Below are 19,087 nucleotides of genomic sequence, written 5' to 3'. Positions count from 1 at the left end.
CATTATGTCTAAGTCTCCTTCAATCTGTGATAGTTCTCAGTCTTTCCTTATTTTTCATGACCTTGACAATTTTGAAGAATATTGGTCAGATATTTTGTAGAATATCCCCAAATTGGAGTTTTTCTGATGTTTTCTCATGATTAGACTGAACTCATGGATTTTGGAAATGGTATCACAGAGCTTAAGTGCCGTTCCCATCACATCATATTGGGGTACATGGTATCAACGTGACTTCTTACCAAAGATGTTAACTTTGATCACTTGATTAAGCTGGTGTCTGCCTTGTTTCTCTACTGTGAAGTTACTATTTTTCTCTTTCCAAAATCTGTTTGTTGGAAGAAATCCTTAAGTCCAATCCACACTCAAGGAGAAGGGAATTAGACTTCTCATCCTGGAAGTATGTATATCAAAGAATTTGTGGACATATGTTTAAACCACCACAATGACCAATAAATTTTCTTTTTGGTGAGATACTTTGAGGTTGTGCAAATATTCTGTTTCTCCTTGGTTTCACCTACTAATTTTAGGGGATCTTGCTTGCAGCCATTATCACTGTGGTGTTCTCATGGTGATTTTCAATTTCCTGATTCTTTCTACACTCATTATTTGGAATTCTTCTGTAAGGAAGATTTGGTCCCCCCACCATCTAATTTATTTGTTTGTTTCATTCATTTATTTATATCAGTATAGACTCATGGATATCTATTTTATTCTTTGAATTATAATCCAATACTACTATTATTTATTTTGTTGTTCAAATTGTTTCAATTTTGGCCATGGGAGTGGTTTTAGGTTGGCTCCTATGTCCTTCCGATACGCCCTGTACAGGAAGGAGTTAACAGAGCAGGCCAGAGGCTGCTATCTTTAGAAGGCCTGCTTGAAAGGTTGCCCTTGGCTGGCATCTGGGAACTTGGCTTGTGAAAAATTCCTGACTCTGACATGGAAAGTTCTCTACACTGGTAAGGTTGTTTTGCCCACTTAAGGCACTGAACACCTGCTCCCTTCTGAGAGCCTGGGATTTTGGTAGTTGCCAGGCAGGGAATGGAATGGCAATGTGACCAGCCCCCAATAAAAGCCCTAAACTCTGAGTCTCAAATGGGTTACACATGTGCCACTGCATTTTCCCTGCCAGAAAAGGGAGCCCACCTGGTGTATGTCCTCCTGGGTGGAGGAAAAGTATAGAAAGCCTATGGGTAGATTTCTCCAGACTCTGCCCAATGTGTCATTTTCCCTTAAAGATCTGCTGTGTAACCCTGCTGTGCCATTTGGAGTAAATTTTAGCCATTAGTGCAATTATATGCTGAGTCCTGTGGGTCTTCTAGAATCATACAGAATGTGTGAGTGGTCTTTTTACCCCCAAACATGCCCTATCCTTTAATCTTTTTATATTTCCTTGCTTTGTGGCACCTCCAGGCTTGTAGTTTCCTTGTCCCAGTCATAGAATCAGCCATTTCTTCAAGGAGTCTTGGTTTCTTTTATTGAAGGATGATATTTAGAAAGCAAGATCTGGATGCTCATTGCTAATGGAGTGTCATTGCTTCCAGGCCCTTTGAGCAGATAGATAAGGTAATGTATGTATGTTTACTAAACGGTATATATGTACAAATTTATATTTATTTGTGTATCTTTCTACCTGTGTATACACAGGCACGTGGTGAATTCATATTGATATCAGCAACTTTAATCTAGAACCACAGGGTTCATTCTTGCCTTTTCTGCTTATTTGTAACTTCTTTCTTTGACAATGAGAAACCTGGCTCCCATCAGCTACAATTTGTTTCCTTATTTGTTCAACCCTAGTATACATGCAAAGTAGTTGCAGAATTGCTAACTTACACCCCTGTGAGAAAAAAATTTTCCAACTAAAATAAAGCATTTATGTATAGTTGCTTTTGTTTCGGCCTTACAGTAGCCAGTCAAAAGTCAAAACATATTTGCATATTTACTTAGGTCAGCTCCCTTTACCCCATCCATTTCAGTTAGGTTATGTCGTATATTTGTAATACAGTTAGATTTGTTAGTCTGCATTCCATCCTGGAATCCCCCCACATCCCGGTTGATTTTTTTAATTTGTTTACAGTAACTTTCACTCTTAGTTTAACAATAAATTTCACCTTGTTGGAATAAGTGTACTGTTCTATGGTTGTTGACAAATGCATAGAGTTGTATATCCACCATCACAGTACCATACAGAGAGTTCCATCACCTAGAATTTGCCTTGTGCCACCCCTTTGCAGTCAACCTCTTCGCAACTCCTGGCAACCACTTATCTGTGTTTTCTGTCTCTATAGTTTTGCCTTTTGCAGAATGCCATATATATCGAATCGTACAATGGGTAGTCTTTTAGGTCTGGCTTCTTTCATTTACCAAATGCATTTAAGATTCATCTATGTTGTTGTGCGAATCAATAGTTCATTTTTTAAAAATTGCTGACTAGTATTCCATTGTATGGATTATTAAAACTTGTTCACCTCTTGGAGACATCTCAGTTGCTTCCAGTTTTTGGTAATTATGAATAAAACTACTATAAATATTCATTTACAGTTTTCTGAATATACAAGTTTTCAATTCACTTTCGTAATTACTCACAATTGGGATTGCTGGTCATATGATGTGTGTATGTTTATCTTTGTTAAGAAATTGTTAAACTAGCTGTACCATTTTGTGTTTCCACAAGCAATGACTGAGAGTGCTTATCGTACCACATCTTAACCAGCATTTGGAATTGTCTATTAAGATTTTTTTTAGCCGTTCTAATAGATAATGTGGAGCTATCTTATTGTGCTTTTCATTTGCATTTCCCTAATGATTAAGGACTTAGAGTATCTTTTCATATGCTTATTTGCCATTTGTATATTTTCTTTGGAAAAATGTCTCTTGTCTTTTTTCTTCTTTTAATTCAGTTGTTTGTTTTCTTTTTTTTTTTTAAGATTTTATTTTTCCTTTTTCTTCCCAAAGCACCCCCAGTACATAGTTGTGTATTTTTAGTTGTGGGTCCTTCTAGTTGTGGCATGTGGGATGCTGGCTCAGCATGGCCTGATGAGCAGTGCCATGTCCGCACCCAGGATCCGAACTGGGGAAACCCTGGGCTGCCGAAGCAGAGTGTGCGAACTTAACCACTCGGCCACGGGGCCGGCACCAGTTGTTTGTTTTCTTGTTGAGTTATAAGAATTCTTTTTTTGTTTGTTTGTTTCTTTCTTTCTTTCTTTTTGAGGAAGATTAGCCTTGAGCTAATATCTGCTGCCAATCTTCCTCTTTTTGCTGAGGAAGACTGGCCTGAGCTAACATCTGTGCCCATCTTCCTCTACTTTATAGGTGGGACACCTGCCACAGCATGGCTTGCCAGGCGGTGCCATGTCTGTACCCCGGATCTGAACTGGCGAACCCTGGGCTGCCAAAGCAGAACATGCAAACTTAACTGCTGTGCCACCAGGCCAGCCCTATAAGAATTCTTTATATTCTACCTAACAAGTCCTTTATTGGACATGTGATTTGCAAATATTTTCTCTAGCTCTGTAGCTTATCTTATCATTCTCTTAACTATGTTTTTTCCTTTTTTTTTTACAAAGCCAAAGTTTTGTAACTTAGTTTGATAAGTTCAGTTTATCAATTTTTTCCTTTTATGGATTGTGCTTTTGGTGTCATGTCTAAAAACTTATCACCAAGCCCAAAATGATGCAAATTTCTATATTTTCTTTTAGAAGCTTGTTACATTGAGGTATATGAGCCACTTTGAGTTAATTTTTGCACAAGGTGTGAAGTCTGTGTTGAGTTTTTTTCTTTTTTGTATATGTATGTTGAATTGTTTTAGCACTGTTTATTAGAAAGACTATGCCCTTTCTTCGTTGAATTAACTTTGCACCTTGTCAAAAATCAGTTGACTATATTTCAGTGAATTTATTCCTAGGCTTTTCTCTTCCATTCATCTATGTGTCCATCGTTTTGCCAATTCCAAACTGTCTTGATTATTGTTGCTTTATAGTAAACCTTAAAATTGAGAAGTATGACTCCTCTAACTTCATATATTTAACTTTATATTTACTTTATACATATAAAGCATGTATAATACTTTTGTATATATATATATAATTCCCTGTCTAGTTCTAACATCTATATCATATCTGAGTCTACTTGTGATGATTATTTTGTCTATTCAGGCTGTCGGCCTAGATGTTTTAAATGCATTATCTCAAAGTTTTCAAAAGCATCTAAGAGTTCAAAGGTGATTTTTTAAATGTTCTGTTTATCTTTTATGATCATCTAATATATGATTATTCTAGATCTTGTCATACAGTATTAGTCCCCAGGTTTGTTTCTAGCTGTGAGTGTGCCAATGAACACCTAAAGTAACAACATATAATATTTAATGAGTGGAAAAGCATGTCAGACTCCTATTAATTTACATTTCTTAAAGTCAAAATGATAATTGTCCTGCATATATTTCTGTGCTCATGTTGATTAATTTTACCAGTTATGTAGATAAAACTAAGCTTTCGCAGTGATAATATAAATTGGAAAGGTATTTTCATAGCAAAATTCTTTGACTTAAGTTATTTAATAGCTTGAAATTTTGATTAAACATGATGAAAATTACATAGTGTCAGCTTATGAATAGCAGCTGACCTAATACGTAAAGTTCTTATTTACATCAAGTGAAGGCTAAATGACATCATGCTAGCTACACAAAAGAAGCGCTTCCAACAGCAGTTAAGATAGAGGAGTGGGAGAATTCAATAATCTGTCACCTAAAGGTTTCATATTGCAAGCGGATATATTCCTTCCATATTGTCTGTCAGCCCAGTTTCAATAGATTACTAGCAGAGGTGTGGTGGTATAAACTTAGAAAAGAATTTTGTACTAATATTTTCGTAGAATTGTATTTTGGGATGCATTATTGAATAACGAACAATTCAATATTGGATTTATAGTTAAAAACAAGTTATTTATCCAACAAAGGGTTAACCTCCATAATATACAAAGAACTCACACAACTCAACAATGAAAAATCAAACAACCCAATTACAAAATGGGCAGGGGACATGAACAGACATTTCTCTAAAGAAGATATACGGATAGCATCTTTTCTGATCATAATGCTATGAAACTAGAAATCAACTACAAGAAAAAAGCAGAGAAAGGTGCAAAAATGTGGAGACTAAACAACACGCTTCTGAACAAACAATGGATCATTGAAGAAATTAAAGAAGAAATCAAATATTATCTGGAGACAAATGAAAATGAGAACACGACATACCAAATCATTTGGGATGCAGCAAAAGCAGTCCTAAGAGGGAAATTCATTGCAATACAGGCTCACCTCACTAAACAAGAAAAAGCTCACATAAGCAACCTCAAACGACACCTAACAGAACTAGAAAAAGAAGAACAAACAAAGCCCAGAGTCAGTAGAAGGAGGGAAATAATAAAAATAAGAGCAGAAATAAACGATATTGAAACAAAAAAGACAATAGAAAGGATCAATGAAACAAAGAGTTGGTTCTTCGAAAAAATTAACAAAATTGACAAACCATTAGCCAGACTCACCAAGAAAAGAAGAGAGAAATCACAAATAAATGAAATTAGGAATGAGAGAGGAGAAATCACAACAGATACCAATGAAATACAAGGGATCATAAGAAGATATACAGATGGCCAATAGACACATGAAAAGATGCTCATCATCACTAATCATCAGGGAAATGCAAATAAAAACTACACTAAGATATCACCTTACACCTGTTAGAATGGCAAAAATATCCAAAACCAAGAGTGACAAATGTTGGAGAGGCTGTGGAGAAAAGGGAACACTCATATACTGTTGGTGGGAATGCAAACTGGTGCAGCCACTATGGAAAACAGTATGGGGATTCCTCAAAAAGTTAAGAATAGAAATACCTTATGACACAGCCATCCCACTACTGGGTATCTATCCTAAGAACCTGAAATCAGCAATTCCAAAAGTTCCATGCACCCCTATGTTCATCGCAGCATTATTCACAATAGCCAAGTCATGGAACCAACCTAAGTGCCCAGCAACTGATGATTGGATAAAGAAGATGTGGTATATATATACAATGGAATACTACTCAGCCATAAAAAAGGACAAAGTCGTCCCATTCACAACAACATGGATAGACCTTGAGGGTATTATGTTGAGTGAAATAAGCCAGACAGAGAAAGACAAGCTCTGTATGACTCCACTCATAGGTGGTAGTTAACATATAGACAAGGAGAACTGATCGGTGGTTGCCAGGGGAAAGGGGGATGAGGGGAGGGCACTAGGGGTGAAGTGGTGTACCTACAACATGACTAATAATGATGTACAACTGTAATTTCACAAGGATGTTAACTTTCATAACCTTAATAAAAAAAAAATGTTGTGTAAAATGAAAAACAATAACAATAACAGCAGCCCAAATTTTAGCCAGTCAATCTCAAAATCAAATGAAGTCAACAAGTGACAGAAAGCTAAAGGAACTCTCCTTAGTCTCTTCCTCTTATTTGGAATTGGCAGCTTCAACCTGAGTCCTTTGAACAGAGGCAGCCCTTCCATGCAGCATAAGCAGGCAAATTGATGATCTGTAATGGCACCAGGGCACGTGGCAAAGGAAGGGAGTGGGACCTGAAATCTATCTAGAGGAAGAAGCACATTTTCTAATTTACACAGTGGTGTCAAATGGGGTAACAGAAACCTTAGTTGAAGAATCCTTTCCTTTGCCAAATCTATTCTATCAGTCAGGATACATATAGCTGCAAGTCACAGAATATATGACAAAGAATGGCTTAAGCAATTAACACATTTATCTGTAGACAAATGGTTCCAGGTTTGGGAAGTGGCTCGATGATGCCATTAAAGATTTTTTTTTTTTAATCTTTCCACTCTGACACCCTTGAGTGTTGGATATTCATCCTTGGATCGTCATGGTAACAAAATCGCTGCTGCAGCTCCAGGATAACATCCTCATACAATTATACTGAACCCCCATCTCTGTTTTGATCAGGAAGAAAAATCACGCCCAGAAGTAAATCCCTCCTCCCACCCCAGCCGACTTACCCTCGTGTCTCCTTGGCCAGAACTGGGTCACATAGCTACACTGGCTTCAGAGAGAGCTGGGAATGACAGCCTAAAGAAAGCAAAGAGAGTTGGCAACCAACGGTGTCTACCACGCCCATAAAAGAAAAGTCTCTTTTCCACTTTCTGTCTCAAAGGCAACCTCCAAGTCTAGTGTGCAAAAAGCAACTCAATCACCTTTTCCTTTGACTCTGGAATTTCTTTCTTCACTAACTTTGTAATCTATATATTATTGGACTCATTCAGACTAATTGGAAAGAAGATAAAAGTGAGTTAGTTTGATATTTAAAAAAATAGAGTAATTTTAGTAACTTATATGTCTATCACTTTAAACTGGACCTTATCAGTAAGGACTGGACTAACTATTGAAGGCCAGGAAGGAATCCTTCAGAGGAAGCTTTAAGCTTTAATGAAGACGAATCCCCTGGGATAAATATACTCTTTATATACAAATGGATCCACCAAGCTTCTTAAGCATGTTTTTTTTATGCACTCCCCCTGCAACCCTGTTTAACATGTTTATCTTTTGTGTGTAGGATGGAGGAGAGGTTAATCAAGGGAGCAACTAAAGGAAATTTAGGCAAATTAGCACAATATTGGCTTCTTAATGTAACTATAACTTAGTTTCCTAAATCTTATAACATGGATGCCCAATTAGGATCTTGGTATTTAGAGAAATACTATTTGTGACTCTCTAAAACAAAAAATCCACCAGTAATCAAATAACCACTCCCTAATTATCTCTTGTATAAATGTGGATTTACATAGATGAAGTTTAACTAATATATAGTATACTTTTCTGCCTTGGTTTCTCTTAGTTGTATTATTTTCAATAGTATCCACATCTCTCACAACAAAAATTTCCAGGTAAACTCTTACTTTTATGCTCTTTTAGCAAGACACTTCCCTCTTCGTGTGTTCACACACACTGGAAACGCACCCCCTGCCCCCAAACAACAAATATACCAAGCCCCACCTTATACTCAGAAAAACCCCATCTTGTGCAAACTTGCCCTTTATTTCAGCGGAACTTTTAGGAAAGGGTGTAAGCAAGCTTCATTTTTCTCCCTCTGAATCCCATTCCCAAGATTGATAAATTAAATCTGATCTGGGTCATTCTCATGTGAAAAGTACTTCCTTTTCTTTCAGTGTGGTGGATTTGCTGAAGAGCATAATGATAAGAGAAGAGAGAAGAATGTGTCATAATCAGCCACCAAGGCAATACCTTGTCCATTGCATTGTGACATTGCCTCCTTATAGGTAGCATATTTAATTTTAATCCATAGTATGGCTCCTGCATTTTTCCAGAGAGGCTGAGAAAGCAGAAGACCCATCATTTCCAATTATACAAAGATTGATTATTCAAAGTACCCTTGCAGTGCCATTTATATGAGGAAATGAACACTCTGCTATACATTAATGACACTTCTTTTGCTGTCATGAATTTGCTCAAATCATCCTGGAAACCACCTCAACTTATAGGTAACCTTTAGGGCCGAAAGGAAGACTTTAAAGTGTTTCCACCAAAACTGGCCTGTGCTTACTTAGCTTCCGTCAGGAAGTCTTCCTCGAGAGAGACATGCTCCGGGACTAAGAGATCCTAGAACTAGAAGGAAATTCCAAGACCAGCTGAGCCAGAGAACTTTAAAGTCTCACAACTAGGGGGAAACTAAGGTGAAGGAGGCCTCAGCAGAGATGGGCGGGTGAGGAAGGAAGCAGCGCAAAGGCGTCAGTGATGGTAGGCAGTGGGTGCTGCCTTACCTACCCCATATATCGCTGGAATTCTGACTGGTGGGACTCTGGCTGGCAGTCACTTCTGGATAGGTTGGTGTGCTCGGCCTTTAGCTGGAAATGTCACTGGGCTGCAACGTGGGCTGGCACAGCAGCCTTCCTGTCCTCCTCCAAGCTAGTTATCATGTTTGTGAGTCAAAAGACCTCACTTACGTCATGGTCCCGCAATTGACAAAGGAAGTTGTGTACCTCCATCCACAAGTCTTTCTTCAAAAAGGCAGCCTGGGGCCTTGGAATAGGAATGGGCCCTGGACTGCAGCAGCCCTTGTTCAAATCCTGGCTCTGCCACGTGCAGTGGCTGAATGATCTTGGGCAAATCCTTTGACTCCTCTGACCCTTTTCTCAAATGAAAAATTGTGACAACAGTCCCTGCTAATCTCCACACGCCCAGGTTTAGAGCATAGAAGTTAGGAAACATCTGACTTTCAAGCTCTCCTGAGAGTTTCTTTTCCTTCCTTCTCTTAAAAATACGTTTCCTATGCTGGTGTGGAGACAGAGAAGAGCTCCCATCCAGAGGGGTGAAATCTGACCGTGCAGGCTAGTGGATGTGTGCACAAGGGCTGTTTAAGATAACAACAGTAATGAAAAGCAGCCGTAAATGTGAGTTATGTAATGCACCCCCCTCACCTTTACAAAATGAAATCTCCGAACTTCCAGAGCTTGGGACCTCTAAGGACATCTTTTCACCTTCAGTTCAAATAGCCACATGGTCGTCTGTCAGCTTTAAGACTGAGGGTGTATTGGATGGATTCATTAATTTGATTATGGCAATGATTTTACAGTGTGTGCGTATATCAGATGATCATGTTGTACATCTTAAATATACACAACTTTATTTGTTAGTTATACATCAATAAAGCTGGGGAAAAAAAGACTGAGAGTATATTTTTATGGATTTCCGATGTTCCATAGGGTCCTCTGCACTTCTCTTTCTAGAAGGCATCTACCAGTAATTTTAAAATTGTTGCACACACCTATCCACAAACAGTAGCTTTCAAATTCCTCTTGCCTTCTTTAAATCCCTTTTAGGTCCTCTTTCTTGACAGACAGGTGTAGGCAAGGTGAGCCCCTCCCTTCCTACTTCTTGCATTTTCTCCTCTACCCAGGGCAACCTGAAGCCCAGCTAATCCTAAAGTGGCTATTGCCTGCATTTGCTGAGACGGGCTCATCTTGGGCATATGCCATTACCCCTGGCAAAAGTTGGGGAAGCCCTATAGTCTCCCTAAGAAAGTATTTTCCCCTTGCCACAATATCGAGGTCAGGACCAGATGCATCTATGTTTATCATGGTGCCAGTCACTCTAGGGACAGAGGACTGTCTTCTTTTCCTCCTGAAATGTCCCCTAGACAGAGGAAAAAATAGTATAGAGCCAACTTCTTTTTGTTCCCCTAGATGACAGCTTATTCCTCCTTCCCTCTCTCACTCCACTTCTGAGCAGCTGTTTGCGTATCACTGTCCCAGTGGAGACAGCGCTCTCTGTCCCTCAAGAAAGACACCTTGCCTGCCTGCACCTTTAAGTAGGATCAACTGAGATGCTAGGAAGTGTGAGAGCTGAGAGCAGGCTGTGTGGAAGGTAGACACAGCACCAGGGGCCTCTGCAAAGAAGGCGTCCCATTTACTGTAAATCACGATCGGAGCGCTCAAAGGGTGCCTGGTCTTTAATGTGACCGTGGAACCAAAACTTAGTCTCTTACTTCACCCCAGTGCCTTTCTGTGTGATGAGTAATAAGAACTCAGCCAGACTTTTAAGTGCAAGAGTGACTTTACTACAACGTGGGAGCATCAAACCAAAACTATTTATAAAATGCCAAATTTTACCTACCCAGTATAGAGACTGAATCCACTTTTCTCCTCAGTTCTACTGCCAGGCCACTCAGGCTCTGCCTCTCAGGGACTAGTGGCTGAGAAAGAACAAAGAAAGATACTTCCTAAACTGGAGAAAGGCAAACGTCTTCATAAGTGGGTCCTAGAGCCTTTGTGTTCAGATTTAAAATAGCATGCCTATCATCCTTGACAGTCTAAATTCTTCAATTCTCCCTCATTCTTAAAGTAATTTCTATAGCTAGCTGCCTGGAGGAGGACACTTGAATTTGGAATCAAGGTTCTGATCCAGTCACTTACTAGCTGTGACCTTGAGGAAGTTGCTTAAACTTCCTGAGCCTTGCTTTCTTTCCTCATATGAAAAATCTGTGACAGGATTTGCAAAGGCTTAGCTCACAGAATCATTCATTGTAATGATCAAATAGAATACACATGTGAGAGCACTGTGAGCTCTAAATGGCTCTACACACATAAACAGTTATTGGATCAAGTTCTTAATAATACTAATAACTTATTATTAATTCCAACACTGCTCTGCTAGCCCCTTGTGGAGCCCTAGGCTTCTCTGCTCATCCTTCTCTCTCTCTTCTCCTTGTCATCATCTATCATTCTGCTTGATTCATCCTTCCTGCCATCTCCCTTCCCCTGCTCATGAAACATGCACACACAAACCTATAATTCTTTCACCCATTGTTCTAATTCCTGTCAATCAATTTCTTATTCATTGCATCTTTACATTTCCAAAATAACTGCATTTACATATAATTTGCTCTTGCCTGCACAAAAAGTGGGTACAGATACATACAGCATTTAAGGGAGTGTGTCAGGTTTCAAGTCAGGAAGCAGAAACAGATCTAGGTATTTCAAGCAGAAAGGGATTAAAAACAAGGAATTAAGTGCCTGCAAAATTCATTGGAAGAGCTAAAAAAAACCCTGAAGTTAGGAGCCACCTTTGGACTCTAGATTTCAAAGGCACACCATGACACCTGCAGTCCAGAGCTTGGCTGCCAAACTGCCTCTCAACGCCCATGACTTTGGGGACTGCTAGAATGTGGGTTCTGGCTTCAAACACACATCTACAGTGTTGCTTAGCAGCAACAACAATAGCAAGATGGCTTTCACCTCACTTCCGCCTTCCAAATCTCAGACAAAGGAACTGTCCTGGTAGAATCTAATTAATATCCTGAAATCTAGCTGCAAGGGAGTCTGGGAAATATTGCTTCTAACTTTCAAGGCCCTAAAATTTGGGAACATGCATAGAGGGTTTGCAAATGAATTCCTCCTTCCTGCTAACAACAACCTGCTCAAGGGAGTGACTTTGTATCTTACAGAATGAACAACACAGCCATGTCTAAAAGCGAGCTTGAGGAGCTGGCCCAGTGGTGTCGTGGTTGAGTTTGTGTGCTCTGTTTAGGTGGCCAGGGATTCACGGGTTTGGATCCTCAGAGTGGACCCACCCACCGCTCATGGGGCCATGCTGTGCCTGTGTCCCACATGCAAAAAGTAGAGGAGGATTGACACAGATGCTGGGTCAGCAACAGTCTTCCTCAAGCAAAGAGAGGAAGATTGGCAACAGATGTTAGCTCAGGGCCAATCTTCCTCACCAAAAAATAAATAAATAAAAAATAAAAGAGACAATGAGGAGAGAGGGAAAGAAAAGGTACGTAGACCTTATAGTTGCAGGCTTTACAAATACCCAGTGGGATTCATTTGGGGCAGTCCTTTTATTCAATTTTTAAGACATCTAACTCAGAATAGGAATAAAAAATTATGCACAGAGAGTGGAGTCAGCCATAAGTAAAAGTCATCTCAGGTTTATTAAACTAATAGTTTTTGAACCCTGGCTATGTATCAGACTGTGATAGATGCCAGTGATACGATAGTGAACAAGACAGAAGCTCTTCCTCCTCTCATGGAGGTTTTGGGAGAGTAGGGTATTAGAAATATCTGGTTGACTGCCCAGGTTCAAAGCCTGCCTCTACCACTTACTAGCTGTGTGACCTGAACAAGTTATTTAACTTCCCTAAGTCTCAGTTTCCTCATCTGTGAGAAAGGTACAATCCAAGAACTGCCTTAATTGAGATGTAGTGAAAATTAAATGAGATAATGTATGTAGGGTGCTAAGCACACTGCCTGGTACATGGTAGTGTCTGAATAAATGTTGATGATGGGTATGAGCAAATCAAAAGGCAGTCACAATACAGGACACTGGGATGGTCTTATGACGCAAGAAAAACAGCACATGTGAGGAGAGGTATCACATGAGACCTAGGGAGCTCACAGAAGGCTCAGGAAGTAAAGTAAGTAAATTCTGGGTTGGTATTTGTCAGCTTGGAAAGAATAGGCCATGTTTGATGACTAAAAGAAGTTCAGTGTGGCTGGAGTAAAGGGAGTAGGTGAGGTTGGGAGGCAATTAGGAGCCAGATCATGAAGGGACTTGCAAGATTTTTAGGAGTTGGAATTTTATTCTGAGGGCACCAGGAAGCCACTGAAGGATTCAAAGCCAGAGAGTGACATGATCTGATGTATATTTTAGGAAAAAAAAATCCTTTCGCTAGAGTATGAAAAATGGCTAAGAGAAGGGAAAGATTACTGGCAGGAAGTCCAGCCAGAACTCTTCAGTAATTAGAGAGAAAAAGGTGTCCTGAACCTGTGTAGTAGCAGAAAGAGAAAGAAAAATGGAACAATTCTGGAAGTATTGGGGAATTAATTGGTTAGAAAGTAAGGTATGCTTTTTTTAAACTATTCTCCTTCTTTGTTTTCCTTTATTCATTTCTTTATTCGTTTGAATTAAGAAACAAAAATCTCTTGGGGCCGGCCCCATGGCCGAGTGGTTAAGTTCGCGAGCTCCGCTTCGGCGGCCCAGGGTTTTGCTGGTTCAGATCCTGGGTGTGGACATGGCACCACTCGTCAGGCCATGTTGAGGTAGTCTTCCACACGCCACAACTAGAAGAACCCACAACTGAAAATACACAACTATGTGCTGGGGGGATTTGGGGAGAAAGAAACAGGGAAAAAGAAGGAGATTGGCAGTAGTTTCCTCAGGTGCCAATCTTTAAAAAAAAAATCTCAACAAAGTTATCTTTGTAGGCAACAGATCAGTGCTGTAACAGTGGCCTCCAGAAGCATATGCCCCATGTTAGTTATTTAACATAGTGGAGATTTTAATATTGCAAATTTAGGGCCATGTGGGAAAAAAGATGGAGCAGTGACTGTATTTGCATTTGGCTTCTGCTTTGGTGGCCCTCAAATTCTGCAGTGTAGTTTAGTGATCACCGTCCATTCTTTTGTTGGGCTAATTTTTTGATCTGAGCTACTTCTCTCAGAGCCATCTTAGGGGTAATAAAAAGTTTCATGCCACACCATCATTACCATTCCTCTTCTAGCTCCTGAGTCTGTTTTTTGTGGTGTTTAATTTGGGGGTGTGTTTAGAGTATTAGAAGTGGGACAGTGCCCCCTAATAACCCGGACTGATGAGGTGGGCAGAGGCAGACCTATTTTTTGCTCCCTGGTGAGTGGACCAAGATAGTCACATGACTCAAGCTGAGCTAACAGAATTCTCTCTCTACAGTTTGTCCCAAGACACAGAAACTCAGGTAAGTGGATGTTGGGAACTGGAGGCCATGTATAGCCTGTGCCATACTTTGGGCCATGAAAACCCAAATCATTCTTATGGAGCAGCAGGAACCAAGAACCTTTCAGAGAAACTGCTATGCGGAGAGAAGGATGAAGCTGATACATGGCACAGACAACAGATCATGTGAAGGGAGGAGAAAGAGATAGAGAGAGGATGGGAGAGAGAGGGCAGGGGTGAGGAGAGGGAGATAGAGACTGAAGGAATTTAGAAACTTCTAGAAGCCAAGCAAGGATATCTTAGACTCAGTATTAAGCTCTCATTCTCAAGAGAGTATTTTCAACCCTCAGTCCTTGAAAGCTACAGCACAAGCATCCTAGATCATCCAGGGCTACCTTAGAAAGCTTTGCTCCTTTCCCACCAGCTCCTACCCTCCCACCAAAATCATTAAGTCTTAGCTTACTTCCTACAAGGAGTTTAAATTCTGAATATTAACAAGACATTTTCTTGGATTCAATCAGCTTGTTTCACTTTATGTCTACACTATATATTTTCTTCTTATAGGGACGTTGGCGGCATAATTTTGCCAAGCTTCTCCACTCTGTTCTAGAACAATCCTGCACACCCAAGTAGTTTGAGTACAGTTGGCCTCCTTCCTGTTTCCCTTCCCCTTCAAGCCCAACATGGGCAAATGACCCAGGTTTGGTCAATTAGAATACTTCCTCTTTCTAGTCACCGTGATTGATGAGGGATGGGCACATGATCAGTGCAGGACTAATCAGAGTCTTCCTTGAGACTTTTACTGGCACTCCCGGGAAAGATGTGCCCTCTTTCAATGGGATTACGATTTGTAAGGACAATGTAATTGGAGGCTGCCAGCGGCCACCTTGCTTTGATATGGAGAGCACCCATCTGAAAAAGTAATCACAAAGGAAAGTAAACTGAGAGACAGTGAGAGAAAGACAGGGGTCTGGATGATATCTGAACTTTTGGATACAGCTGGTCCTGAAGCTAGATGTATCTTTTAAACTTCTGTTTATAAATATATAGGGAGACAGTGCCCTGCCCTGAGGCAGCCAATTCCTAGAGACGGCAAAGGGCCCAGCAAAGAGCATGTCTTTGATATGCAAACTAATCCAGAGCCAGACCTCTTTCATCTGGCCCATAAACTCCAGGAGGCAATATTCTTCTGCCAGCAATCATCCTAGGGCCAGCTGCCAGGCAACTAGCGACCACCCCAATAGCCCAAAGCCCTCCAAAATTATTCAAACTAGCCAATCCTAAACTGTATACCCTGTCCTGCCTTGCCTTTCCTGTGGAAACCTCAACAAAAGCCATGGCCTAGGCCTCCCCACCACAACTTCCTGTCTTCTGCCTCCTGACCACCCTTGTGTTCCCATGTGGCCCTGCGTGATGTGTCATGCCTCCTGTCTCTAGGACCTGGGAAGATAATAAACTTTGTTTTCCTGAGCCTCTCCGTTTTCCTGAGTCTCCTCTTGTGGCCCCACCTAGCTGACCATCTCATAAAAGAGTATGAAACAACTTCCCAATCACATAAATTCAATGAATTCTGTCTTCACCTTAAGCTAGTTTGAAAAGGGTTTCTGTTATGAATATCTGAAATAGTCCTGAGTAATACAAGCAACTTATAAAATCTAAAAACATACAGCTGTCAACCTTGAGCCACCTCAACTCTAGCAACGGAATGAACACAGGTTGTGAAGATTAAAGTTAGGAGGTCCAATTGGTGCAGATTCGTTTTATGCCTCCATTTCCTCTGAAATTAGTTTAGTTATCACTGGCAAGTTATTCGAGTGGCTCTGCTGCACTGTTATTTTCCACATCTCATAAGTTTAGGGAGTCATGGGATGGAAATTCTGGGGTAGATCGGACTTAACCAAATTGTGAGGTATTGATGTCATGGAAAAAATATTTTGTATTTTATGTTCCCTATCCTTTATTTAATGCTCCCTGGAGCCAAATGTGTTTTCCATTTGGGTGACTTAAAGGAGGGAGGCAGAGATATTCTCCGATGTCATTTCAGGAAATAATTTTACTTCTTAATCAATTATACTTCTTTCCAAGTCTGTTAGAACTGACTTGTCTATCTCCTATTTCTGCTCTTGGGCAAGCTTTTTATGAGAAGTAGTGAGATCTTCAGTCTCAAGATGAAAATAACAATTTGTAAATGTCCCTCCCCCATATATCTGAAAGAAGCCATAATGAAGAAATTAGCAGATATCTGAGTTATCTGAAGAAATTCCCTATTTTTAATGGTGTACAATGCTTATTGGTTATAAAGACCTGTGTACTGTTTTCCTTTCACTGTGGTACCAGCAGTATTGTTATATTTATAATTGATAACCGGGTTTTAAATCTGGAAATATCTTTCATTTGTGAAATATGATTTGAATAATTAGAGAAAATATAATTCTGAGTGAGATTTTGGGGATTTAGAGCTGGAGGAAGGAGGATCTTGATCTAGGGACATATTTCACTCCACAGATGTAAAAATATTTGCTTGTGCGGAAGATGGGGAAAGAAATGCCAATCATTTTAGCTGTGTCTCCGAAGATGGTTATCTTGAAGACAAGTGGAAAAAACAAAGGAGAGAGAACTATATCAATGTAGAGAACTGTAGAGAATTCCAGAGTCATGGTTTTCTCAGAATAATATTTTTACCAGGAAAACAGAAAATAAATATTCAGTATCTGACTTGACCCTGGGAACTGAGGGACCCACATCTCTGTGTATGTCTTTTTGCTCTTCCTAAAAAAGGTGATCTCTAATATTACTTTGCAACTCAGCTTTATAACATGGAATGGTTTCACCCTGATTTGTGATGCAAATGGATGATTAATGTGGAATAGGGAAATAGGGAGATAATTGAGCATATGTCCCCACTCTGCTAGACTCTACAAATGCACATTTCAAATCAGACCCAGAAGACACTTAAGCCTGCCCATCAGAAAAGATGTTTACAGCAGGGAAAGCTCTGGCTTGGACTGTCTCCCCTGAGCCGTTTCGAAAGTGAACTGGCTGGAGCAGACTGCAAAACTTACTATGGAAGAATGACTCTGGTTCCTTTTCAGCCTAAAGCAATAACCCAGCTGTTAGAAAGTTGAAATATTGGACCAAATTATATGACCTAAGTTAAAATAAGCACCCCTGAGAATAGATCACTATATATATTAAGGGACATGGATTACACAAGAGTTGATGTTCATATTTCTGTATTATGTGAACCAGCCTTGGAATCTTCACTGAAAATGAATTTGTTGTTAGTATGTTTTTGGGTATTTGTTTTCATTGCTTGATATATACACTATTGACACATTTCCAAAGCCATTACCCTCTAAGATTGGAACTTCCAGAAACATCCTTGACAAAGCCATCAATAGAAACAACTAAACACTTAAGTACAATAGATGTTTTGTATGTAGCAACTGTGGAGTTTGACCTAAAGCTGCTAACATGCTTTTAAAAAAGTCATTTCCTCACACATGGTTTTACTTGATCCATACAGCACCCCTGTAAAGAACACAGGGCATGTATTATGGTATTTCCAGTTGACAAAATAGTCTTAGCAATAAAAGACTCGCCCAAAGCCAAACAATTAGCAAATGGCAGAACCAGGACTCGCTCTCCATGTTTTTATATTCCAATTCCAGAGCCCTCTTTGGGTATACACAAATTAGAGATAACCATAAAGAAAATTACAGGAGACAATTAGAATCACAACCAATTAATCTAATCTATAGAATTTAAACTCTTGCTTAAGACATAACCCACAAGACTAAAAACATATTTGTCACATTGTATTACAAATTCACATTTCGTTGTTATTCTCTGGACTGGTAAAAAGATTTTCGTACTTAATTCATCAGTAAATATTTACTGACCACTATTCCATGTGGGAATTTTGAGTTGGACATTTTTTTTTGGTGAGGAAGATTGGCTCTGAGCTGACATCCATTGCCAATCCTTCTCTTTTTTTTGCTTGAGGAAGACTGGCCTTGAGCTAAGATCCATGCCAATCCTCCTCTATTTTGTATGTGGGTTGCTGCCACAGCATGGCTTGACAAGTGGTGTAGGTTCAGGCTGGGATCTGAACCTGCAAACCCAGGCCACCGAAGCTGAGTGTGCTGAACTTAACCACTATGCCACTCGGCCAGCCCCTTTTTCTGTCTTTTTGTTAAAATTAATTTGTAGTATTGAGTGAATGTCCAGTTATTCCAGCAGATTACATTGAATTTTGTTGCCAACTCTTCCCTTTTTCCTGGATAAAAAGGGAAAACCTAAAGACTTGGTAAGGCAATTCTCAGTCTGTTCTTCAAACCTCTGCTAGGAAGTCCCATTCTTCTATAAAAGAGGTATCACGAATTGACCATCTATTATATGCAAAGTGTCCTGTGTACATTATCAGTAATCCTCACATCTCTGTGGCTTGGTGGGTATAGTTATCCTCATCTTTGCGAAAGTGGTTGGTATAGCCTAGCAGTGAAACAAGATGAGATAGCAGCCTTGGATCAAGAGCAGGGGCTTCCATAGAAACTACCAGGGTTTGAATCTGGCTCCATACATACTAGCTATCCGAACTTGGACCACTTATTTCTTTTCTCTGTGCTCCTTTATGCTCATCACTAAAATGGGATAAAAGTATATGAAGTTAGAGTTATTGTGAGTGTTAAATGAATTAACATCTGTAAACGGCTTATAGTGCCTGGGCTTCCAGTGATACTCAGTGGATGTTAGCTACTATTAGTAATTTGGTGTGCCCCAGGGCTGAATCTGAGGGCCTCTTTTCTTCTTTACATATCTGTTACTCC

This window comes from Equus przewalskii, chromosome 23 (assembly GCF_037783145.1).
Source record: "Equus przewalskii isolate Varuska chromosome 23, EquPr2, whole genome shotgun sequence".
NCBI classification, from domain to species: domain Eukaryota; kingdom Metazoa; phylum Chordata; class Mammalia; order Perissodactyla; family Equidae; genus Equus; species Equus przewalskii.
The sequence above is the reverse complement of the archived record's forward strand: the minus strand, read 5'-3'. Positions refer to the sequence as shown.